This window comes from Pseudonaja textilis, chromosome 1 (genome assembly GCF_049901715.1).
Source record: "Pseudonaja textilis isolate UNSWEBS1 chromosome 1, rPseTex1.2, whole genome shotgun sequence".
NCBI lineage: Eukaryota > Metazoa > Chordata > Lepidosauria > Squamata > Elapidae > Pseudonaja > Pseudonaja textilis.
In genome coordinates, this window is record NC_141990.1 from 298,376,659 (window position 1) to 298,404,027 (window position 27,369).

The 27,369-nt window shown below is 40.9% G+C and overlaps 1 long non-coding RNA gene across 5 annotated transcripts in view; it reads left to right on the forward strand.

Moving 5' to 3' along the window:
* Positions 1-6,511: 6,511 nt before the first annotated feature.
* The window catches only part of LOC113435009 (uncharacterized), a 137,074-nt gene continuing 116,216 nt past the window's right edge, over positions 6,512-27,369 (forward strand). Inside the window, exon 1 of one of the 5 annotated variants that reach the window (XR_003373876.2) lies at positions 6,512-6,652. This is a non-coding gene — a long non-coding RNA (uncharacterized LOC113435009). Of the gene's footprint in view, positions 6,653-6,689; positions 6,814-7,348; positions 7,809-27,369 lie in introns of those variants that run through there. The other 4 variants (XR_015741160.1, XR_015741161.1, XR_003373877.2 and 1 more) reach the window with 4 other exon arrangements.

A 27,369-nucleotide genomic window follows, 5' to 3' on the forward strand; every position in this document is an offset into this window, starting at 1 on the left:
GCATTATTGAGGGAGCTATCATGATCGGATACGCCCCAATTATTGGCTTCATACATCAAGTTATGCCACACACACACAAAAAAACATATTATGACTTGGCACAATGTGAAAACCCAGCTAATAAGCCTTACACAAGAGGAGCTCTTGGAGGACTGAGCCTTTTAATTGTCTCTGTTGCCACAACTTGTTTAGAATAAATTTGGATTTCATATTATAATTTGCAGCAACAAATTGATCAAGCTTCTGTCTTCCGTGGGAATTAAGCACAAGCTGTTAAAGTGGGGAAAATAGATTTTACTGCTGAGATATGAATTTTAGGAGAGACAAGTGTGAGCAAACAAAGCTGTCTCCTCAAATACTGCAATAAGAAAGTGCCAGAATGTCTGGTGTTAAAATTAATACGCTTAATGGAGAATTTTCACTCTTTCTTCATCACCTAGACAAGATATATTACAGCTGATCCATATTGATGTTCAGTTAGCCTCTGTAAGAAGCTAGTTATGCAATTATTCAGACTAGAAGTTTTCAGTCAATGTGACAAATCATATGACTGAGATCTTACTGTTTCCCTGGAATATGATGGGAAGACAGAAATGAAAATCTTATTTTTCCTCTCTTCTGATACCACCAGAGGCTCTCACAGATAAAGAACATTACAATCATCTTTTGTTTATGCAAAAGTTCATTTCTGTTCAATCAGACTGTTCGGCTGCCCATCAATTTTTGGCATGTAAACAAAATATTTGAAAAAGGGCTATCACATATATATTGGATTTTATATGAGTAAGCCCAAAGAATTGTAATTCACAAACTGAACACAACTGGAAAATATGATATGACTATAAAAGATGGCCATTCTAGTCACATGCTGCTTTAATGAAATCATTTCTGTATCACCAGTAACAAAATAGTTTAGTCTATTCTGTAACATTCAGATCCTACCATGATTATTGTGCCTAATTCTGGGTGCCAAACTTTAAGAAAATTCAGAGAATGTATGTCCGGAAGGCCAATAAGGATGAGAGAAAGTCAAAAAATGAGGCCTTGCAAGGACAGACTGAAGGAAGTTAGCCCTGATACTGAAGGTGGAATTACTTGAAGTCACAAAAAAAGTTGGGTTGATTATGTAATTTCTTTCAAATGCTGAATCTCCTTCCATGACTTAGGAATTATAAATTGGGATATTTGATAGACATGGCAAGCCTCTTGCATCAAATTCCAATTTTAAAAGGGCTATTAGTATGCTGGGTAATTTAATTTTCATATGATACAATTTCTTTTATATTTTAATGCAATTTACTATTATTTTGTAGCCGGTCTACATGTGCACCACAGATGTTTAAAATCTACAGTAATAGTTTTGAGCTTTTTGATTATCTTTTTGTAATCTGTGCAGAAGCATGATGCATTTCCTAAAAGCTTTTTCCACCTCTTTCCAATTTTGAATACTTTTAGAAATTCTTCTCTGTTTCAAGGCTGGAATAAAATGTTGATTAAAAACATTCCCATTCTTCTTTTAGTTCTTAAATGTCTATTGAAAAACAATGTTTCTAGAAAGAACACCTTTAAATTGTATTTGTAATAATTAAGGATGGTTAATTTTGACAATGCACTTATCACACATCCCACCAAAACAGATTTGCAAACTGAAACACAGACTCAAGTTTGAAGTCAGTGAATTTAATTGGGTGACTAAAAAATACTTTTGAGGTTCTTACAGACTATGTTTGAATTTAAATAATATTTCTGTATCTTTTCCCTCTAGAAAGAAGTCATCAAAGTGGAATATATAATTTGCAGCTTCACTTCCATTTATTGAGAATGCTAAGGGTGGGAGTTGAGTGTGTGATTGGCTGTCTGAAACTGACAAGCGTTTTATCACGTAATCTGTATAAAATAAATAATATATATTGATTATTGATTATCCGAATCTGTATCAAAATTATTTTGAGGTAGCAAGGCTAACTTTTTTTGGTCTCCATTTATTGTCTTGCCTTTCATTTTTTAAAACTGTCCAGTTTATAAGGCTTACATTTTTCTTTCTTTCTTGGGTGAATGGAATATTAGGCTGCTGGGCTGCTCCAGCTCAGCTCTCAGCATTCCATAAATGGAATGCCAAAATGAGGGAAAGTGCTTTGTGATATCACAATGCAATTTCTCACACTTTTGAACTTACGACAACTCTTTGCAAGAGACAGCATTCCCACCACAATATCATAATGTGTATTTCAACGCTTGTACCATCTTACATTTTCCACAGTCACTTTTTTCAGCATTCTCAGTGAGTGTTCTACCTCATGAATCCAATTTAAGTCATTTTTCTAAATTGTGCATTATTAGGAGAGTTTTAGATTTCTCAGCCTGGAATACAGAGCTAACATAGACAATAATATTTCTTTTGCAAACTTGATCTGATATGAATCAGATATAAAGAAAAGGGAGTCTAAGTTTGCATTTAGCCATAAAACAGAATTACTTATTTTGATAGTGATACTGCATTTGCTACAAGCTGGAATATGATACAATCTTATATGTAACTGAGGCTAAGATATGAACAGACTAGGTATCTTTCTGAATTTATCAGATACTTCCACTACTGTCCTAGCATAGGAACTAGTTGTTCTATTGACTAAATATATTTTATATTATTTGGCAGACCAACTGTCTTATATAAAGCCATTGTTCCCACATCTTTTACAGCTTGCTAGAAATGGGTAACTTGCCAATAGTACACCAAACATAAATCCAAACAGGAACTTTAAGTTTTTTTAATCTTTTAGATCTTTTTGCCTTGCTATTCATGTATGCAAATTATGAGGAACTCATTTAATCTTGATGTGTAAACTTCATTTTTACCAGATGAATATTTGAGATCTAGAGCACTGAAGAATAAATTGTCCATAAAAATGTCTCTATACTTAGAATTTTCCCTTTTATAGGCCTAGCTTTATAAAAATAATTGATGCTCCCCACATGCACTTATATACAACCACATACCTATCTTGTCTTTGTTTTCTTAATTGCCTATTCATAAAAACAACATAGAGAACTGAAATCATCTTTGAAATAGCTAAAGTAAATCATGCCTCAAATTCATCTTTGAAAGAAAACAGATGCCTTGTATCCTGGAACGTGGAGAGACAGTTTACAATAACATGTGGCCGATAGAAGAAGAATTAACTCACTTTTCACTCTTATTAATATCCTGTTCCAAATCCTACCTCCTGGAGCTGCTTTTTCAGCAAGCAGCTTCCACTGGGGTCCAGACACCTGCATGGCATGGCCCTTATCTGGACATCTTATTGTTCATTCAGCAAGACTCTTCTTGATGCCAAAAGCAACAATGAAATAGTCCTGTTCCCAGATTGCCACAGCAAACAAGATGATTGATTACACTGTTACTGAATAAGGCCCCTTTTAAAGCCTTCTCTTAAAGGTATTGGTCTTTATTATAGAGGAGTGGGTTTCATCCCACAGCGAGCATGATCAGTGTTGTTTTAGCACAGAGGTCTCTAAACTTGGCAACTTTAAGACTTGTGGACTTCAACTTCCAGAATTCTTCAGCCAGTGCTGGCTGGAGAATTCTGAAAGATAAAGTCCACAAGTCTTAAAGTTGGCAAGTTTGGGGACCCCTGCTTTAAAATCTTTGCTTCTCTGTTCTAATTCTCCCCACTGGCCTGGCCTGATTTTAGGGGATTTGGACTTCAATCATAACAGTGGGTATTGTTGGAAGTCTGAAGGGCTCTTTATCTCTGGAATGTTATTCTGGTTTTAATACTTGTGTATCAGAATCTTAGTATCATCAGTTCAGTTTTGCATAATTGCCATTTCAATTAAATCCCCCAATAGTTTTGAATCCATGCATGGAAAACTTCTAACACCAGTACATTACACAAAGAAAGTCTGCCTTTGTTTTTCTATGACATATTGCCACTTTTATTTATAGAGAAAGTACATAAAAACTGGGAGGAGTATTTTGTTACAATCAGTTTTTCCTAAACAACCTTTTTCTGGTTATGTTGGAATTACAGCTCCCAAAATGCTACCCTGCACTGGTGTTAGGAAAGGTACCAGGTTTGAGAATCCGGCCCAAAATTTTGGATAATGTAACTATTCCAGCTGTACATAAATGCCCCTATGTATATGGGATCATTACCATATTTAAAAGTAAAATACAGCAGGCAGCAGGTTTGCAATGAGCTTATTGACCTCCACTGTGATGCACCGGTTCCAAGGGAACTGATATTCCTTTTCCCTTCAAATAAGGAAAAAGGAGGCAGCAGAAGCAAGGAATGCAGGTTCTCATACAGCGGCCAGGAGTCACAATACCCAACAAGCAGCCAGGGGTTGGAACACATACATAACAGAGTTATGTGTCTGCATGACAGGGAGGCAAATGACAAAAGTAGCATCACACCATTGCAACGTAAGTTCCACCTTTTTCAATGTGCATTGTAATGTTGCATGCAATACTAAAGTCATGGAGCAGACAGTGTGACAGGCTGTCATCATTTTGCCAAAACTATCAGACAATGCAAATGCCTCTGGCATTATCGTCCAGCTCATCACTGAGGTGTTACTGATTATCCATACGGTCACATTTGCATGGGGATAAGAGAATTTCATGGGTTGCAGTTGCAGTCTAATTTCTAGGAATCTATAGACGAAGATTCTAGTTTATATTTTCTCCCCAAATTCCAATTGGGCATTAGGATTGGAACTGAGTGTGGCAATTCGTTCAACCCCAGTGAAAAAGGACCCATCAAGATGCTGTTTGCTGCTGGAGAGAAGGTATACTGTCTAGGATAACTTTGGGCAAAGCTGCCTCTGTAATGTGCATAGCAGTGGTGGTATGCCGATCTGGTGTGAACTGGTAGCAAGAATTTGGTGTGAGTCACCGAACTGGTAGTAAGTTCTGGCTGGCCACGCCCCCCACCTGGTCACCCTCCCGCCCGATGCTTGCTCATCCCGCCAGCCTGCCTGACATTCGCCTAAGGTATTTCTTTTTTCCCTCCCGACAATCAGCTGTAGATATGATCAGCTGTGCCGGGATTCCCTTTGCTGAGACCCAGGCAGGCAAAAAATGGAGGGAGGAGCTCAGGCCCCCCACCTCCATTTTTGCCTTCCAGAGCCCCAGAGAAGCCTTAGGGAAGCAAAACGCCCCCGAGGCTTTTCTGAGGCTAGGAATCTTCCAAAAATGGGCAGGGGCTGCAAAAAAGAGAGAAAGCCACACCCACCCAATCACATGGCCATGCCCACAGAACCGGTAGTAAAAAAATTTGAATCCCACCACTGGTGCAGAGGATTTAAACTCTCCAGCCTGCTACAGCCCCAATCTGAACACAGAACTGAAGACCCCATGATTATTAGAAATATTGTTTGGCAGGGTTTTTTTTATAATGATATATGGCGCCAGAGAAAGGCGTAGAGTAGACCACTGCAGCCAAAAAAGCTAATGCAATCCTAAATTGCATTAACAGAGCGATACAATCAAGATCAAGTGAGGTACTAATACCACTCTATAAAGCCTTAGTAAGACCACACCTAGAGTACTGCATCCAGTTTTGGTCCACTGTAAAAAAAGGATGTTGAGCCTCTAGAAAGTGTCCAGGATTGTCTAGAAGAGCAACCAGGATGATTAGGGGACTGGAGACTAAAACATATGAAGAACGGTTATAAGAACTGGTTTGGCTAGTCTGGTAAAGAGAAGGACCAGGGGAGACTTGATAGCAGTCTTCCTATATTTGAGGGCTACCACAGAGAGGAAGGGGTCAAGCTATTTTCTAAAACACGCGCAGGCCAGACAAGGAATAATGGATGGAAACTGAACAAGGAGAGATTCAACCTGGAAATAAGGAGAAACTTTCTGACAGTGAGAACAATCAACCAATGGAACAGAAGTTGCCCTCGGAAGTTGTGGGAGCGCCATCTCTTGAGACTTTCAAGAAGAGATTGGACTTCCATCTGTCAGAAATGGTGTCGGGTCTCCTGCTTTGGGGGGCGGGAGGGTGGATTAGATGACCTACAAGGTTCCTTTCCAACTCTGTTAATCTAATCTAATCAACGCACCTAATATTTAAAGCCGGGCTCATTGAAACGGAAGAAACGACCCAGTGTCTGACTACGTTCACTTCTCAATGGGGAACTGTGGAGATTTAAGCCATCTGACCGGAGAGAGATGCGGCGTCCCAGCTCGGCAGCAGCCCGGCCCTTCGCGCTTGCCTTGTAGCCGGCCGACTAATCCGAGGCCTCAGGAGCCCGTCACGAGTCAGCTGCAAGGGCGGCTCCGCCTCCGCCCCCCCGTTCGCCGCCCCCCCCAGCGGCGGCAGCAGCGCTATTCCAGAGTCCTTGCCAGACAGACGCGCTTCGGCTGGGAGCTGCCGCTGTCCTCGCGTGAACTCGGCTCCTTGCCTGCCGCAGAGGGAGCCGGGGGCGCGCAAGGCTAAGGGAGAGGGGGAGAGGAGAGGAGCGAGCGAATGGGCGAGGCAAAGAGGCAGATTGGCAAACGCCTCCTCCCTCCTCGGAGGCACATAGAGAAAGAGATGCTACGAGCCTTGCCCCCCCCCCCGTTTGAAGTGGTGAGGAGGAAGGGAGGGAGGGAGGGAGCCCTAAATAACCATTCCGCAGGGAGAAAGACAGGCAGCCGGGAGAGGTAAGATCCGAGGGAAGCAAAGGAACTAAGGGGAGGTGACAAACCCAGAGTGGGGGTGGGGGGGGGAGCCCTCGAAAGGAGAGGCGTCGAGGAGGCCGCGCTCAGGCGGGCCCGATCCCAGGCAGAATTACTTAGAAGGCCTCAATCAGATGCATTCCTCAGTAAGTAAACCGCAGAGGACTGCCACCTCGTTCTCTCATTCCCTTGGGTGTGTAATGGGGAGGGTTCAGACTTGCTCCTCGGGGCCCGGGTTTTAAGTGAGAGGGAGCCGAAATGGAAAAGGAGGAGAGGAAGGGCTGGGGCTGCGGTGGAGAGCTTCGAGCCCCGGCCCCTCTCCGCGGGACGGCTTTTCCGCCACTTTCGATTAGGCTCTGGGCCAGACTCCTGCTGAAAGTGAATGGAAACCGGATTTAAGGAAGGAACAACTCCCCCTCTCCTCCCTCCCTCTTTTCTTCTCTTCCCTCCCCCGCACCCCCACCGAGGAAAGCAAATCCTGAGCCATGCAAACGGGTTCGTTGGTGTGTTTTGCTTCTCCTCCGGGGGTGGTGAGGTGGGAAGAGGGTAAACCTGTTTTGTTCCCGGTGAAAACGAGTCTTGTTTCGAGAAATGAGTGCCCTAGGGTCATCTTGCGTCAGTTCGGGAGCAGCCCGCATTCCCTTGGCCGAAGGTGCGATTATTACCTAATCTTAACAAGCTTATTCCCCGATCGGCCATGCATGACAAGGGAGGGAGGATCGAACCGGCTGCAGCGACGGAAGGGGCAGGATGGCTGTGCCCTCGCCTGACCCTTTCCGCAGAAGTCGTGACTGTGCCTATTATAATAACGAGTCCGTCGGGGCAATGGCGCTCCCCCGGAAGGGGTTTCTTCAGGAACCCCGGCCTCCCCTTTCTCCTGACGGATAGTTGCGCCCAACCTGCCACCTTCGTGCGTTTCCCTTTCGCGACTTCGGGGCTCGTCCTCTCTCGGCTGCCTCCGCTTATTTCGTGCGCTTCGACTTCCACCTGTTTCACTGCGAGTCACGCCAGCCGGTTCCAAGATCCTCCGACTGTGGAGGATCGGCTTCCAAGTCCTCTTCCGGCTTGTCTTTTGAGCGCTAAACGCTTGTATACAACCGGAGAAAGTGACGCAGCAATAATCTACACAACGGAGGACCAGGTCAGGGATGTTGGAGAGGGCACGTCGGATAACGAAGAGTGGGCGCGGGGGGGACAATCTGGAACGGATGGATATTTCTAACCATTTATGTCGCATTTTCGGTGGGAATGGCGCTTTCCCTAATCTGATACTGGAGAAACAGAGATAGATGGGGCGATAAGAGATCACGGGAAGCAAGCCTACAGGTTCATTTTCCTCATAAGTAAATACCCTGGTTTCAAGAAGTCTCAACAGGAAATAAGTGATATTGGGTCATTTGGGGGTGTAAGTGGCCACTTAAGCCGGGCCTGGGCTGTGAATCATGGATGCCTACTGGAAGCAGCAAAGAGAGAGTTTTTTTCCTAGTGTTTTTGCTGTCACCTAGTGGTCGACCTGATTCTTACAACCTAGATACAGTGGACCTGGTGCAGCAGTGATTTGAATCATCAGAGGGTACCTTACTTGCTTGGCCAGTTTTCCCATAAAATGATTAACGTTAATATCTTCCTCCTGCTGCAGAGCTTCAGCACACAAACACGCTCAGTAGAGACAGTGAAGCAAAAGGATTTGAAACTACAGGGACATGGGCGTTGACTCTTCCCAAGAGAATCAAATTCAACAGGAGCTTATGAGGAGGCATAATGAGAAATTAAAGACATTTATTAGGAAAATAAAGAGAAGTGTGAGACAGGCCAGACAGGTTCTGGATCCTGATCATGTGGTCAAAGACGAATGGCACCCCTAAATCCCATGTCTTTCTGTGACTTTTAACAATTTTCAGCTGCAGCTTCTAATTTATTTAAGAATACCAATAAACGTTGGCAGCTCAGAGTTGAAATGAGGGATCCTTGATGCTCCCTGAGCTTCTTTCCTTGCAGACATTTCACTACTCAATTTAAATAACATCATCAGTGCTAATGTTACCTAGTTTGGATCATGAAACATCTGCAAGAAAAGAACCATTTTCAGAGAGCACAAGGACACCCTCCCCTTACTCAAGAGCACATAACTTTCTTCTGTACCCCAAACTCTCATCAGCAACATTCATCTCCAGGACAGCTTGCATTAATATGTCTTGCTCTAATTTTGGCAGTACCATTAAGAGGTAAACAGTGGCATCTATCCTCCTGAACTGCTACAGAACATTTGGCAATAAAGAATGTGAGTGTGCCTTCTTGCATCCCATAAACATGGAACCCTATGCATAGGATTGCAACCACTGAATCCAGTGCATTACATTTGGCAGTTGGGTTATAAATAGAATAGTTTGTGGAGATAGACATAAAATAAAGCTCAATAAACATCCAGCAGGGATCTATACTTCTAAATTGAATTACAGGGAGTATATCTCATCCGTGGTCCTGCACATGTCTATTCAGAGCCCCACTGAGTGCAATGAGTTTTCTCCCATTACTAAGTAAACAGAACCAGAACACCATAGTTCCAGTGCCGCCCCCTCCAATTTCACAGAATACATTCTTAGTTGTTTCTTTAGTCGTTCCTTTAGGTACCTAAGACAGACTCCCCCCCCTCCCCCCCGCGCCCCTAGGGGTGAGAGAGAATTGGTCCCCTTCGGTTGGGGCAATGCTTACTTGCAAGGAGTTAACCAACAATAAGCTTGAGAAGTAATGCAGGCTGTCAAGAGTCCTGGATTGCTCCGCAGGGAGAGAAAAATTGACTCAGCGGAGTTGCAGCCTCGGACCGCCCCTGGTTGCGAAGCGGGTGAAAGGAGGCCGGGCGAGCGCATACGTAGCTCTGCCTGGGATCATAAGGATTTTATCCTCAGATGACTCGGTTGACGCCTCCGCCTCCTTCCCGCCGCTCTTATGTCTCGCTCTTCTCCCGGGGCGCTCGCGGATAAGATTTTTAGACTCCAGCTGAGTGATTTCTTGAACTGTCGCGTTTGGGGGAGATAAGACGGGGGAATTTTTTTTCCCCCCGAATCATCTCAAACCCGTCCTGCCCCCGTTTCCTTTCGGCCCCACGCTCAGTCCCGCTCACACCCTTCCCCAAAGCCCCTGCTCCAAGCTGGCCGAGAAGCTGGACTCGTCCACTTCTAACTCTCCGAGAGAGGAACCGCTGCAGTTCGTTTAATGTTTAGACGCGCGCGAAGCCGTTCAAGGCGCTTCAGGCAGGGACCCTCGATCCACTGTTTCAGGATGAAATGTTGTGCGAAGTGTTCATATATTCTGCTTTGGCGCGGGGGGGGGAGGTGTCCAGGTGATTTTTTTAAAAAAGAACAACTTACACGCTTATAGAACCGGAGGAACGCGTCTAGTGATGCTCCAATCACCGGACCCTTCAGGCCGAGAGTTGTGTAGAACCTGTTACTCTACCTGGGAGTGAGATTCATTGAAAGCTATAGGGTTCTCTTCGGGTAGATTACGACGGAGGATTTTTTTTTTTCCCCGGGCCAAGGTGATCTTTAACACGCCTCGCGATCCTGTGTTATTGGCAGTTCTCTCCCTAGGTCAACAATACTTGGGCCTAAGTTGCTGCAGCCTTATTCCCAGGAAGGAGCGTTTGGATTGCAGCTTTATTTCTTCGTGGGGAGCGGGGAAGGTTGCGTTGGGCACAGCGAGGGCGCCGCGTTGAGATGAAGTGGGCGCCCTGCCGGGATCGGGAGAGAGCGGGGGCGAGGAGGTAAAAGCTCTGCGATTCGAGAGTTCAGCGCCTCTCTTTGGCTCCAAGGTGTTTAGCCTCCAGTTTCTCATCCAGGGGAATAGCTTCAAGCTAGGCTGGAGGAAGAGGTCCAGAAGAAGGCAAAAGACCAAACCGGTTCTGTCCTGTTGCCCACGAAAACCGCAGGGAGAGTCATCAGAAGTCGAATTCGACTTTGCTTTATATCCGGCCAAGTTTACGGGCCTTTTAATAACCGCACCTGTGCAGCTGGGTACTTGCCACCCCGTTTCCTAACCATTTCCTTTAGTTCACGGCTCCCTTTTTCTAAGGCTTCTGAAGGGAGAGGAGGACTGGATGCCCTCTCGACATAGTACTCTCCTAATCACCCCCACGCTGCAAGGGAAACAGATGCACCACCACCCAAAAAATGCTTTGGGGTATGTTTGGCATTAGAGTAAATTCGAGATTAGAGTTAATTCGGATTCACTTCCTGAGGTCGGTTCCTGGAGGCTAGTTAGTCGGTCAGAAGGATGGGAGTTGGTTGATTTATCCCCCCACCCCCAACCCGGGAATTTTCCCGAAAACTCGGGGCTCAGCGGAAAAACGGAGCGGAGATTTTGTGACACTTGTCCTGTCTGTAAGAAGTAAGGAGTACCCGCTACCTATACCAGCCGGAAGACAGGAGCTGCTGGTGCTGCCGCCGCCGGAATATACTTCATTTCTATTTTAAAAGCTAGGAATGAGGTATATTATAGCATCCGATTCAACCCACTTCATCTGATAAAAGCCGGATCTCGCCCGTTGGGCCGTTCTAAAGAACTCTTCCGCAGACCGAAATTGTGTTTCGGAACTGAGACGAGAAGAAGGACAAGTTACATAAGAGTTGAGATCTGCTCCGCTACGTTATTTCTGCCCGCACACCAGCTGTGCCCGAGTTGGGAAATTCGCTATGCGTCCTGACGCAAACAGGGCGTCGAATAGCTCGCTTCAACTGCCAACAAGCCCCCCACCCCACCCCACCCCAAGAAAATCGGGTTAACCTCGCTATTGAGGGAAAAGCAAGATAGGGCGCGGTGGAGGCGGGGGTATAAAAGGCTACGACCCTGGAGCCGCAATCCTACACACGTCGACATGAACTGCTTTCAGGGAAACGTACCTCCGAGGACAGAGGGTGAAGTTAGCCCTCTCTGAGAGCCCCTTGCTAAACCACCTGTTACTTACTGTTGGCTTTTAGGCAAACCGCTATCTGGAGGTGAAGGTTTGCTCGATGCAGCAAAACAAGTCTACAGGGTGTGTTGAAGACAAATACACGGTTTACTCTCCATCCCATTTTTACTATACTAGAAATAAAGACTGTTTTTAATGGCCAGAGAAGCCCTGCAGTATATAATCTTATGCGCCCGCCCGCAAGCGCGCTGAAGAGTTTAACCGTTGGGTGCAAAGACCTTTTGAAATGAATAACAGCGGGTCACAATCTTACAAATCTTAAAGTGTTAATAGGATCGGAAAGAAAACAAGGAAAGTATCTAGCGAAAGGAAGGGAATGAGCTAGATAAGGATGCTAGAAAACAAAGCTATTAGGGGTTATTCTTTTTTTCCCCCCCATGTAAATCTCCCTTGAGATTTCCTCGTGGTCTCCCGTTAGGCAAGACTAGACGCTAACCGGTGCAAGTCCATGGGTGACCAAATATTTACCTCCTAGGAATTAGAAGATCGAACTGATTCTTGCTCTGCTTCTATCTTCACGCTAAACGATTTATATGGTAAAGTTTGGGAGAGCTTTTTTTAAAAAAAAGAGTTATCAAGTAATAAGGATGAAAAGTGTGATAAGGGGCCCGGAGCCTCATTAATTTGGTAGTCCTGCTAAAAACAGACGGAACACCCAATTACCATAAGCCTTTCCTCCGTTGTGGCTCACATCCTCCTTTAAAGTTTAAAATCGAAGCCAGCGCTACCAGATGTGATCATGAAAAGTCAGATTGGGGTGTGGGGGAAGGGAGGGGTGTCATTGGAAGTGAAATTGCTTGTGCTTTTCCCCTACAACTGCCGGGAGGAGAAACTTATTCCACATCTGTCTTTTTACAATCACGCGTTCCCTTTAGTTAAAAATAATAACCACAACGAAGTTAGATCGCAGGAGGATCCAATAGGTTGAGAAAGGAATCCGGTCAAAGGGCCACGGTCCTCACATGGCAGCGGGTGCGTCCGGCCCGGTGGGTGTTTCGCGCGAAGCCCACCAACTTTCCCCATCTTCTCGGGTAGGAAATACAGCCGAGACCAAATAAACAGCAGCTGTGAGGGAAGCCTTGTCAGTTAATTGGCAAAACAAACGGGGAAGAACATGACCGCAGCGCTGCATAATGCCCAGCTGGGAATGAGCAGCAGCCCTAACAGGACCCGTCCAGGCGTCGCTCGTTCCTTCTCGCCTACCCGCCCCGTCCAAGTTATTTATAGAAAGATCAAAAGGGGAAACGAAACGCATCGCTTGACACGAGAAAACGTTCGAAATCAGATCGCAGACCGTCCGGTGACTCTTTCCAATTGACGCAGAACGCGACGCTTTAACCAACTAAACAGAGAGAGAGCAATTGGTGCGGGTGGTTAGTCGAGCGTCGGCCGGTCCTGCCTACACCCCCCTACCCCCCTCCCGCCCCCCGCGAGTTTGATCCCGAAGGTTCGCAGAAACGTTTCCCGCCTTTTGTAATCCTCTCAGCTAGACTTGGATGGTCCCTTCTGACTTCCCAAGGAAAGCCATTGCTTGTTGCCTTGATTGCTTTTCTGATGCTTTAGTAGTTTCGTATTTTATATTTATTCACCGCTGTTGGTTGGTTGGTTGGTTGGTTGGTTGTTTTTTGCCTTCTGAACTGAGCCTTTCTTCACATAGTATTATGCAAATAATAAGAATGAGAATCATAACAATAATCACCACCACCAGTTTGGTAGGATGTTCATTTGTATATATTTTGTTTTAGATTATTTTATGACTTTTGTGGGGGGCGTTATTTTTGTTTCCCATTCAATCCTGCCTGATTCTTAGAGACTGACTGGACAAGTCCCTGCAATTTTTTTGACATTTACCATTGCCTCTTTCCTAGGGCTGAGAAAATGTGACGGGCTCAAGCTTTCCCCCCCAAAAAAAAAAAATTCATTACATTTATTCCAGCCTTAAGAGGAAGTTTCATTACAAATGTTTGGATTTATTTAATATAATGGTGTTGACATTACCGGCTGGATGATTCCCAGGAAAATCAACTGGGCTATTTCTGAACAAGAGCCATATTGATTTGCATAATATTAAAAAAAAAGGAATTTAGGGAATCTGTCACATGTTTTGCCTGGTGCCTCATAATCCAGTGAAATGAATCCAGTATCATATTCCAATTTGTTAAAAAGAAACCTCACAGATTTCTAGAAGACTTGTAAGACTTCCTCAGAATCAATATATGACATTCCTGTTTCAGTCTTTGAAAGCTTGAGCTACAGTAGTGGCTGAATTCTGTTTTTCTGCTGATTGGAGTTCAGCTGTGTGTTGCACCTGACAAATGTGGCATAGGTTGGACAGAGTAAAATCCCCCAAAATTATCTGTACAATATTTTTAAGGGTATTTCATCCTGAGTCTTTTCTTTCCCAAAATAGTGCCTTGGTTGCTTTAAACTTCACATGGTTTAAAATAAAAAATGGGAAGACTTCATTCTTAAAGGAATATATTTGTTTTGCATTATAGGGCCATTTATACAACATAAACTATGGATGACATATATACAAAAACAGGGAGAGGAGGAAAGGAAAGAAATGGGGGGCAGAGGGGGGATGATTTCCAAAACTGAATGGAGTATACAATTCATCCAATTGAAACTTTATTCAGGATTGTTCCACACTTTAATTCAGGAAATAATTTATTGTGTTACTATTATATTAGGTAGCCTACTGTAAAAAGTCAACAGAGTAAATGACTAAATTTAGATTTGCCTCCTGTTCATAAAACCTATGGACATTTGCCATAAACAAAGACACCTTTTTTTTCATTTGCTGTTGATTAATTTTTAATTGCCATATGTCCATTTTAAAAGTTATTAACTAAGAACAGGGTTTATTTAATAAAGTACATCGATGATATTTTCCTGCCATGACTACCATCATGAGTATTTGAGTACAAAGTATTTTACTAGCTATAATATAATTGCTTTCAGTTTTAAAGTTAATTCACTTTCACTTTCTATTTTGCATGCATGGACATTCACAAGAATCAATGTCTGCATTAAAAGACATTTAGACATCCGTACCTTAAACTTTACTTTTGTTCAAACTAAAATGCATGGTTGATTTTCCCCAATTAAGGACTAATATATATTTGCTATACATACATAGCGTTCTTCAATTGCACACTTATGATTGAAGGAGCCTGGATCCGGTGTAATAAAAAAAAACTTATCAGTCAATTAACATGATACTTTTACATCATAAAATCAACTCTTTCTTATGGTCATAGACCAGAATAGTTCTTTGCACAGTTAGGGAGGCCATGGGATATCTGCCTTAAATTTTGCATACTTTTGTCCCAGAATCTGGATAAAACCTGAGTTTGTGAAATGTTATAAGGCTTATCTCCACACAACTTCCATTTGCTTGCAATGGTATGGGATATAGGATAGAATTATTTACATGTTTGAGATTCCAATATTTGAAGGATTTCACTTTCACCTCTACCTACCTGAAACTTCAGCAGAGATCCCCCTTTTTAAAAATACTTGCTACCAGAACCAGTTTAGAGAAGTTAGTCTGAAAGATGTGGTTAATATTGTGGGGGGGGAAAGTGAAAATGCTGCCCAGGAAACTACAAATATCTTTGGAGTCCATTAAAACAGGAAACTATTCATAGGATGGTTATTAAAATGCAAACAGCTTTTTGCTGTTTGTCGGAGCTAAAACATGTATCTCTTTTCTTATGAATTTGATATACGGATTTACTATCTCTTTCTAAATCAATGTAAAGCAAAGTGAATTGCATTCTTGTGTGAGTTATCCAAAGAACACCCCAAGACAAAAGTCTGTTTTTCTTCCAAATGTAGAAAAGGCAACTGCATTTGAGCCACAAAAGCCTCAGTTTCCTTCAAGAAATCTCTTGCCTCTCAGACGTGAAATGGAAACTTGCTCACTTGGGTAGGCCCCATCACAGCTGTCTCAACAAATTTTTTAAAAAGAAAGTAGCAGGCTTCTTTAGACATTTTTTTGGAATGGGAGAGGAAATGATTATTTCAATGGAACAACTTTTCAGTGACATTTAAACTGGATGTTTAAATTACAACCCACCTGATAAAATTAAAAATCATCACTCTCTTTAAAAAAAACCATTTAGATTTGAGATTTATGGTTTTCTCCAATTGTTAAAAATATATTTCTGAAGGATTTATTCTACATAAATGAAATGAAGTGACAAACAAAAAGTATTTTTCCCTAGTTCATTTTGCCTTCCTCTTTACTGACCCTTCTGGGGATATAGAAGCTGGAGCAAAGTTTTTCCTGTTAGGGACCCTCATTTTGTTAGGAAAGATTCACTCACATAATTACTCTTTAAAAATGCCAAAGTACTTTGCAGTTTTGATTTAACCAGAATTCTCAGAAAGTCCAGAATTCTCATGAAATACTATTAAAATCCAGAATATTGAAGAAAAATGAATTATCAAGAGAACTTGACATTTAATATCATTCTGTGTTTTTACTTAGTACTAACAGTTGTTAACAGTTATTCATCTCACAAGTATTGAGATACTTTTGGTCTCATCTAATATAAGATTCTGTATTAATTGAGCAACTATATATTTTCATGTAAATTAAAGATAATTTATGGAAAGTGGACATAATAGAATACTGCCATATTTCATTATATTGTTTAGCTTTTAATGGAGAATTCTTTATATTATTATTTTTTGTTATTGAACTGCTAACTGAATCAATATTCATGCATCCCATGTCAAATGTGATGCTTCATGGTTACTGCTTGCAACATTCACCTAGGTCATATTGGCAGAAATTACGTATAGGAAATCAAGAGATTCTGCCAGCATGGTTTCCATTAATGAGGACAGTTTATACAGCCAGAGATGTAACCAAAATCTCAGAATTTCAACAGAGGTACTGAAAAAAGTATTTGGGCTACATAATAAAATAAAGCAAAGGCTGCAATGAAACAGGTGAATTGCAGATATTGCTATGGGTCCCACATTGCGGAAGCCTTCATGCAAAGATGGTAATCAAGAACATAGGAACTAGACAGTTGCCTTAGTGCAAGGGTGTCAAACTCAAGGCCCACGGGGTGCTTAGATCTGACCCATGAGCCAGCCTGGAAACAGCACAGAATCAGCCCCATGGTGCCTATGCTACTGAAAATGGAGCTCAGGGTGGGGCCCTCTGTTTTTTGCTGGCTGAGGGCTGCAAGAGGCAGTTGCAGCCGAAAATGGGGTGTGGAGGGTGCACGGGGGCGGGTTCCATTTTCACTGGCAGAGGGCTAGCAAAACAAACTAAAAATAAAACAAAAAGAAAAATATTTCCCCTTTTGCATTTGAGAATGAAAGAAGGGACAGGAAAGGAGAAAGGGAAAAAGGAAAGGGAAAGAAAAAGAAAGGAAGATGGGAAGAGAGCAAGGAAGGAAAAATAAGGAAAGGAAAGGAAGAAAAAAGGAGAATGAAGAGTGAAGGAGGAAGGAAGGAAGGAAGGAAGGAAGGAAGGAAGGAAGGAAGGAAGGAAGGAAGGAAGGAAGGAAGGAAGGAAGGAAGGAAAGAAGGAAGGAGATTATAAAGTGAGGGAGGGAGGGTCTCAGAAGTCCTGCCTTAGCACTTGGCCACCACAGCTGCCCCCAACATCATGGCCATGCCCACCATGGCCATGCCCCCGGCCCTCTGAGATCAAACACAATCCTGATGCGTCCTTCAATGAAATTGAGTTTGACACACCTGCCTTAGTATATCTTGACAGACATTTGTCTTCTGCTCAAGCAGGGGTTGGACTCGAAGGCTTACGAGGTCTCTTCCAACTCTGTTATTCTGTGCTCAATCTGTGTGCAGATATATATTAAAGGTATGCCTTGTGCATTCTCCTATTAGAGACCGAATTAATACACAAATTAAAAGATATTTAAAAAGAAGGGTCAACAGGAGAATACACCATGCAAAGGAAAATTAGGAAATGAGAAAACATCGTATAAAATCAAATGTTTTGAGTTTTGTCCAAAAATCAAACAGATGTATAAAGCAAATACTGTTGGTCATCCAATGTAAAGTAAAAGAAGGAATGACACAACTTTGCTTGGGAGGAAATTTCACAACTGAAATGTTGTTAATGAAATAGTCCTGCTCTTATATTTGTCAACTTAAAGTTTTCATGTGATAGGAGACAACAACATCAATTCCCCTAATAGAAATTACAGACAGGTTCACGTGAATGGAGGTGGCCCTTTAGAAAGCTTGGCACTACATAGCTGAATCGTGTTTAGAAACAATTTTTTCTAAGTGTTAACTGTTCCAATTCCAATATAAAATGGGCTACTAAACTAACAAAATCTAAAATAATTCATTTTGCTTTTGTGGAAATGTAACCAATCCTAGTCAAAGTAGTTTGGAAATGTTATATAATGTAAAACGGCAGTACAACAGTCTTTCCCAAATAAGTAATTCCTAATATTAAACAACAGTCCCAATATAAGGGATTACCAGATTGTGGAAGGCTGTTCTATTGTATCCTTAATAGTATCCAACTCTGAACTAGGAAAGTTATCTTCATAGCTGAGTTGTCCTTATGTCCAGTTCATCACACAGATGCCAGAAATATCTCCCCATCAAAAAGAAAAGTATGCTCTAGATTGTTTGAGGAAAACAAAAGTTAACATAGCATGTTATTTGTCACTTCTTAGATATGTGTCACCCTCCTTAAATTCCTTTGAATCATTTTCTATAAACAATGTTTGTGGGAGGCCTCCTCTGAAGACAGGGTTGAAATCTGTTTTATTTTGATATGAAAAAATGGACGTTTTAAAAAGTGTACTATATAATGCACTTGAGAAAGTAAAATGATATCTTTGATTAGATCAGCCTGTGGCTGGAAAGACTGTGCAAACTCTTTTTTTAAGCCAAATGGATTCAGAAGAAATATTATTGAAAAGAAAGTTTATCTAGTTAAAATGATGTAGCAGATGTAGTGATGTTTCTCTATTTGTGGTAGGAAAGTTGTGTGTTCTGTATCAACATATTTCCCACAGGATCCCGCAGAATATTTTTGAGAAGCTGTCCATGCACAGAAAACCATATGAGGTTATGATATAAGCTGTGAGAAAGAAAAGGAATTTTTTTGTGGATTGATTTCATTTGCCACACTGGGTTGCATTTTACAATAATATGCTATTTAATTCTTTTGCTCTACAATGTAAACCATCCAGAAATCTTTTGGTTGGGGAAAGCCTATATATAGCATATATAAATAAACAAAATCAAAAGAGTATGTGCTGCTTCTAAGTGACCCACAAAGGTGCTTGATTTAGTCATTCTGTCATCCCACATGAGCAATCTGAGTCTGATTTTTAGCAGAAGAAAATCTGGGTTTTATTTCATCCCTCACAAGATGTTATAGTAGGAAAGTTACATTTTTGTAGCCAATTGTATTTAAAACTCGGAATCCGGTAGCTCCTTTTCAGAATAACTTTTTTTATATAAAAAGGCATAAGCTTTTTGGAAGCTTATTACTTGAATAATGATGATTTACCAAGGTAGAAAAAATCTTCTTGTCTCCCTTTTACCTCAGAATAATCCTATGAATATGGTTAGGCTGAGGGGCAGTGCCTTTAACTTCAGTTGTCCATTCCAGCTTTACCACTGCAAATGAATTTTAGAATTCATTAAATGTTATACCATTTCTCTGAGTTCAACTCATTCAAGTATTCCAGTCCTGTGCTTCACTGACAGTTTAGTACTGATGTCAAGGTTCAAAAAAGTTAGAAGGCTTTATATTATATGCTAGCTTGCCTCCAATTTTACTTTAATGTTATTGCACTTTTACTTTATTTAGCTCTAATCTTGCTAATTTTATTTGTGTATGGGCAAAGTGTATCTGGGCATGTTCTATGTATGTTTCACGAATATTGTTGGCTTAATAATATGCCCCTTTCACCTAGGTACAAAATTCTGTGAAATTTATGTAAAAAAATATTACAGTGGGTTGAATGTTTGTTTAGCAATATTTAACAGTGGTAAAGACAGAAGGATTATTTTCCATATAAAAATTATATTTGCTGAACTGAAACAAATGGGATGTTAGCAGCAGGTTTGTATACAGAACTGCAAATCATCCAGTTCAGGTACTCCAAACTAATCCCAGATACTATAATTCCAGATAGGTATCCTTTCTATCAGGTGCCTATTTGGTAAAAAGCCAAAGTAGATCTTTTCTTACTTCTGATAGAAGTATGGGGAAAAATTGCTCTTTCTTTACTCCTTTCATTTCATACTGCTTTCCCAAAACTGGTCAAAAATATCACACTTTACACTCAGTTCATTCAAGTGCAGCAACCACACAAGCAATGCTTTTATCTATCTCAGTGTTTCTTCATCTCACACTCTTTATTATATGTGGACTTCAACTCCCAGTATTGTCCAGTCAGCATGCATTCTGCACATCTTAAAAGCTCTGACTAGGAGAAAAATTGGACTAACTGAATGTCATCACAGAGGCCCTGATTTTTCCTAGTGTATGTATATGTAAAAATCTCCGCTCTGGTATTAAACTGATGTGGCAATTTTTATACTAAATAAATGCAACCTAACATAATCTAGAGTATTTTAGACTATTTAAGATCTTATGTGATAACTTTGTACATGACCTTTTGACTAGCTGTTTTAGTTGATCTGTATCTTCTAGCAATGTTTTCTAACAGAGCTATATACACATTTATTTATTAGATGTTTATCCCACCTTTATCACTTTATAAATAACTCAAGGTAGTGAATACACATAATACTCCTTCTTTCTCCTTCCCCCGCCCCCATCACAACAACCCTGTGGGCTGAGAGAGAGAGAGAGAGAGAAAGAGAGAGAGAGAGAATGACTGGCCCAAGCCAGCTTTCATGCTTAAACCAGGACTAGAAATCACAATATCTTGGTTTCTAGGCCAGCCTCTTAACCACTATATGAAACTAGTTCTATTCGTTTCTGAGCAATTCAGATATATGCAATGGGACTAAGATAGTATAGTTTTCTGGGCGCAATCCTCATTACAAGACAGTGACCGTATACGATCTGAGTAAACATCAGGAATAGCCAGAGAGCAGCCAAAAAAAATATCAAGTTGGCAGCCACAACATGAAATTAAAATCCTGTCTGTTTATACATGTATTATGAATTATGAGTAATCAGATACTCTTAATAAACCTGCACATATATGATTGTTGCATAAATGGACTGGCTGCTACCAGTTGTTAAAAACATCTGGACTTCCAAAGCACTATACACATTTCAGTGGCCACTGGACTGAAAGGAAGCTATTTTCTGAAATCCTACTAGGGATGATCCTAAATACAATTCAGACTGCATCTTCTGTTGCTCATATTATATTTTAATGCATAATCGCAAAATAAGCACACTTCAGTAACTTGGAATGTTTGTACCAGCTGGTTAAATTCATGCAACACACTAAACCCTCTATCCAGAAATGGATGAGACCAAAGGCAAAAGTGGGTGCATAGGACGCATGTTTCTTTAAGAGAGTATATGATTGATTCCTCTTCCGAATTGTCTGTCTCTGGCAATCAGCCCTTGGAAAGTTACTCATGAGGAAACATGCTCTCTTAATGACAAAAGAACCCACATCCCTCCTTTATGCATATGAGAAACTGACTAATGAGGTAATGCTGGAATGTAATGTAACTGTCAGTTTAAAGGCCACTGAGGCCATTTAGAGGCTTACCTCCCATGCAGCGCGCACACACACACACACACACACACACACACTTTCATACAAAACTGCAATGGGTAACTGTAATGGCTTGGTTCATTGGGTCAACCTAAGTAGGATGCAGAGCATATTCATAATAACATAACTGAATCACTTAATATCCCTCATAAGTAACATTTCACGCATCCTGCTGATGCCCTTCTGGAGACAGAAACAGAGAAAGGGATAAGGACAGGGACAGGGATACGGATTGGGGTAGGGATTGGGATAGGGATAGGGAATTGAAGAAAACAAAATGAAATTCGGTTTTTATTTTGCTGCTGTTTTTGAGTGTGTCAATGGCCTAATTCAATTTACAAGCATGTGATTGTTTCGCTAGAAAAGATTGCCCACTGCTGACATAAGCTACAGGATATGTTCCTCCAGTTTATCTTTATGGTTGCATAGAAGGTCAGTGCAGGCATTCACCCACGTGTGATTAAGTTTAAGTCTGCAGGAAAGATACAAAGAAAGCCTGCCCCAGCATCAGCACATTCCTGGTTGATGCAGGCATGAAGCCAAGACTGATCAAAAGTTTTGCAATAGTGGCGAATATCTGCAGCTGGGGTGTAGGATGAGGGTGAAGGTTCGTTCTCCGAGCTTATGGGTTGGTTTCCAAATATTTCATTAACAGGCTAGGTAACATCTTCAGCGGAGTTTAGGGAATATCAGTATCAGTGTTCTTCTGTTCATAAGGGCTTCAGACCCTCACAAGACCCTCACTTGACACACCCAGCCCTTATAAACAGAAGAACATTGACATTGATCAAAAGTTTCTAAGTGGGTTTGGCTAAACATGATGGCATATAAAATGCCTTATCTGAATCTAGAGGCCTTGTAAGGGGAGGGTGATGTCAGCGGTCTTGAAGGATGGTGCAGTGCATGACCTCAACAAGCAGACTTCTTTGGGCCAAGCCATATTATACTACTAGGTCTAACCCAATGGTGAGATTCAAATGTTCCGACCACCAGTTTTGTGAGTGTGGCTGGGAGGGCATGGCTGCAGGGGAGTCATGTACCTTCCATGCACGCATGCACACATTCAAAACCGTCAAAACTAAGCTACTGTGCCTCTCAGTTGTTTAGCACAGCAATCTGCTCTGCCAACACCAAACAGCTAAGAGGTTAAAAAGGACCTTGAAGCAGGGGCGGGTGGTAGGCCCAACTGCAGAGCGTCAGAGAGACTTGGAGAGAACCAGTTCTCTGCCACCTGATCTTTGGTGCTACCAGTACACCAGAACCAGGCCAAACCAGTGGTCTACCACTGGTCTAACCTCCTCTTTGGGGAGAATGTCAGCAAGAAGACAATGGTGCATCATTAGCAAAACATCTTTTCCCAGTCAAGATTCAGTCCCCTGCAAGGGAAAGGAACACCATTTAGTTGCTCCTGGTTATGACTTGCTTCAGGACCTGAACATCAGTAGTGCAATATTTCTATTCCTGAAGACCTCCCAACAGTAAGTAGGACCATTAGTTCTGCTATTTTTCTGGATTGCTTGCATGATATAGGGTTTTATGGCATTGTTTTACAGTGGTTCCAGTCTTTATTTATTGGGGGAATTCTAGACAGTGGTGATAGGAATGAAAGGTCAGGTCAGTGAACATCTGTGGGTAGTCTTCTCCTTCCTACTCTGTAATATCTATATGAAGATCCTGGGAAAATCAACTATGAGACTGGGGAAGGTATCAATGTACTGTTGAAAGTTAATTGTGTATTATGTATTTTTATCCTGATCCAAACTACAGATATTCTAGAAGTTTTGACTCTGAGCTTGGAAAATGTTGGGTCTAGATAGGGCAATAGAGGTAGAAGGTGAACCTTAGCAATATGCATAGAAGTTCCATGTCTGCTCCAATATTAACTCTGAATGTGGAGGCATTCATCTGAAGGAGCACATCACTAATTTAGGCTCTCCTTCGAGGGGCAGATTGTATCTAAGGTCACTCTTAGTTGAAATGCTAGTTGAGATTCCACATGGAGCAGAGAACTTAGCAGTGTTAATTCATTCTCATAGCATCACATGTGTGCTATACATAAAGCTGCTGTTGAAAGTTCAGTTCTTGCAAGAACCAAGTTCTTGCAACTGGTAATTAGCATGTAATGCCAATGAAATGGGTCATGCATTGACTTACAACAGGTTTCTAGGTGGAATTCAAAGTATTGGTCTTGGTCCATAATGCTTTATGTAACTCCAAGTACCTTCAGGTATCTTCTACAAACAGAAGTGATCTACCCAATTTGTGCATCCTAGGAAAATAGCCCTTTCTGTATTTAATTTATAGAAGGCTTAATAAATACAAATGAAATCTGAACATGAGTAAACTAAATATAAATAATAGAACTGAAAGACAATTTTCATGAAAAAGGAAAAAAGGAACAGATCAGAAAATAATAGATCTGGGAAACAAAAATAAATAAAAGAACAAAAAAATAAAATTAAACAATTATTGAGCTGACTTTCAGATTATATTTACTAAAATACACGAGTCCAGCCTCAGGAGCCTTCTGTTCCTGCTTGCCTTCACAGAGGAACATTTTTTTCCCCTGATTTTTTCTTCTGTCTATTCAGTTGCTTGCATTCTTACATCTTTTGCCAGTAAATGCAGGCAACTAGAGATGCTGATTGTGAACATCTTCTGGAAACTGAAAATGGACAGAATTAACTCAAGGAACAAAAGCTGCCATTTATATCTATAATAGTACAACTATTATATCAGATTTATAATTATTATGAATATTTTGATAGTCACCAAAAAATTTCCAAGAAAACATGACTGGATATTTCAGAAAACAGGCATCCTTAACAGATGATCTAATAAACTAATGTTGTTATTGCTGTTGTTGTTCCCTTTGTGATTCATGCTCCTGCTGAGAGCATCTGATGAGATCAGCTCACATTTCTCTAGGCTACATATCTGATCAGTGGCTGGTTTTGACAAAGCAGACAAATAGACATAAAATAAATATAAGCAATGATGTACCCATTAAACAGAAACCCAGAAAATTATTGAATTCATCTTGGAAGATGAATAGTTTTAGCCATAAATATTTCTTTGACAAATTATATTTTCCCTCCTATTGAGTATTATGAAATCTTCTTAAACCTTTCTCTACATTTCTTGGATACTGAAAAATTCCAATGTTTCAAATTCAAACTTTCAATTTTCCTATCAGCATGTCAGTTTTAAAATATTAGACAGCAGGTATCTGGCTGAATTGGGCATGCATTTATTTAGTGAAAATATAAGTAAGCAAGAAGAATCAGATTATATGCATGTCTGTTGTAGATATGAGATCCAACAGACAAATTATCAAATAAGTGCCTGAACAACTTGGTACTTTTCTCCCAGAGTTGGTTCCAGATTTGAGGGGACTTTGATCCAAGAATTACCTAATGGAGGCATTCCTACTGTTAAGCCCTATATATTTTAAGAGATTATAGTTGTAATCTCACAACCACATAAAACCTCCATTTATAATTGCCATAATCTTCCTGATATAGCATTGCTCCATAGCATGCCGGGACATTCAAAGAACACCTAGATCCGGTCATTCAGCATAACTTACAATTAAAGATCTAAAAATAAATTGAAGGGAAGAACAAGGAAGTGTCACCTTGTACAATGCTGGCATCTTAGTCATTGTTTGATATATTGACTCCAGCTTTGGCTTCTTCCCGACAACATGCTTCCCCATTTGGGAGAGTGCAGCTGATTTAGATACTTTATTTTACACAGGGCCATCAGTTCTCTGGTATCATCTGATTTCTCAAGCAAAGAGGAAATTCAAATGTAATACAATAACCCTAGCTTGAACTTCCTGACATTCCCACTTCTCTCAGTCAGCTGGCCTGATGGTGCAATGCAAAAAGAACAGTAATTGGCCTATACAGTGTCCTCGGTTATATTCCACAGTGTCTGTATAGTTATGGAAATTTTTTAACTATAAATTTTTTTCAAGACAGACACCTTTAGTCTTGTTTATACTTTTCTCCTATAAAATGTTGACTTTTATCATGGGGTTGTGGCCTTTGTTACTGGATGTTTTTGCTACATGATCCAGAGTTTCACTGATGTATTTAGTAGTATTAATAAAATAAAATAATCTAAGGCTAATGTCAAAGCTTAATCTATAATATACTTGCATTCAGATCTTTTTTTTTTTTAAATCCAGATCCAAACATAGGTCAATTTTGTACAATTTACAAAAGTCAAATTGGGGCATTTCATGGATTATACAAACCTGGCTATATTAAATCTAATATGTTTGATGCACTTTCAGGGTAGAAGGATGGGATTCTTCATTCAAGATTAGCATTAGTCATCCACCCCGTATTTTATGAAACTAATAATTTTTTGGCCAGTGATATATTGGGTGAGCTCAATAAAACATTATTCAGACAGAAACTAGAAAGTATAGTTTCCTAATTTGAAAATATTCCTTGATCTTAAACTCTTTCTGGATTTTCAGATGGCCACAGTGGCTCAAAAATTAACTGTATTTGATATTTGGTTGTATTGTCAATATGCTAACTGGAGTAATAAAATACTTGTGCTTTTTTCAAATATTGACACTTCTGGTAAAATTCTGAAGTAGCAGATAAGATGGAGGAAGCTTACGTTGCACTAAAATCTTTCAGGCTGGGCAGGACCTGCCAAGAGCAGTTTCGGAAATGCCAGTTCTTTAAAAACTTTTTTTTGAATGATAAAAATTCCACAATTTATTCATGGTAGTAAGAGCTTCTCACCCTTACCTGTGCTGCCTTAGGCGAATAGACAAATAGTCCTGGTCTCTGGACAATCATGAGTAATCATTTTTTAAAAACCTCATTGTAACGTCACCTCCACCATCGCCCCCCAGCATTAAAAAAAAAGACTTCTGGGTGGTAAAAATAAGCTGAAGCAAGGATAGGAAAGTATTTTGAAATCTAGTGATAGATCTCTTTGAAATTTGCAGTTTAACAAGAATAGGAACAACAGTGTTTTTCTCTCATCAATTAAATGGCTGGAAAATTTGCATGCAGGAAAAACAGGAGTGGATTTTGGCTTGGGAAAGATTCTTGAGCTTGGATATGGTACTGAATATAGCAGTGTCCTGGGGTTTAGCATATGTTCAGAAGCATCTTGTTTTTATTCATAGAATAATCTCTCTACCCAAACTCTCTTTTGAATTCAGGTGGTGGGTGTTATTTAAAAAAAACCCACCATAGATTCTGCCACTACATCAGCCTTTCTCTCCTCCATCTGAGGCACTGTGCAACATGTAAGTCTAAAGCGAAGAGACAACTTTGAAAGTCCATTGGAGTAGAACTGAAATTACATTCTTTCACAGCAGTATGAGAGAAGTTGCAGCAGGAAAAAATGGGGAGCATTTTAATTTTTCTTTCCCAGTGTAGTTTTAGTTGAAATTCCTTTCCTTTCCTGGAAGCTGCAATTTTCATTGAAAAGAAAACCTCCATTAATGCCCCGGTAGAAGTCTTCCTGATATCCAGCTTCAGAGGAGCAAACTTTTTTTAGGACCAAAGCAGGAGAGGAAATAATTAAATCAATTCTCCTTCATTGCTTGCTGCACCAACTCCAGTAACAGAGATAGAATACCACATGTAAATTCTCAGCAATCTGCAGCTGCAAACTAGAAATTTCAGTTTAGTTTAGATTTATGGATTTAGATTTAGATTCAATCTACAGTAACCCAACCTCTAGCTGCTGCTCACATCCTCTGTTTCAGTGTTTCTTTTCCACTGTGCAGCATCAGTGTGCACTTTCTGATGTCTGTCCCCCATCCACTCTTTTTTTTTTAATTGGTGAGGCTAACTCACCACTTCCCTTCTGCCTTCCTGGTTGAGGATAGAAACATCCTGGTGATGCAATCATAGGAGCAACCAGAAGGATCGGGCATCTCAGAAAACCAATTTTGCCTTCCCTTACCTGCAAGGGTGGGATTCAAATTTTTTAACAACTGGTTCTGTGGGCGTGTCTTAGTT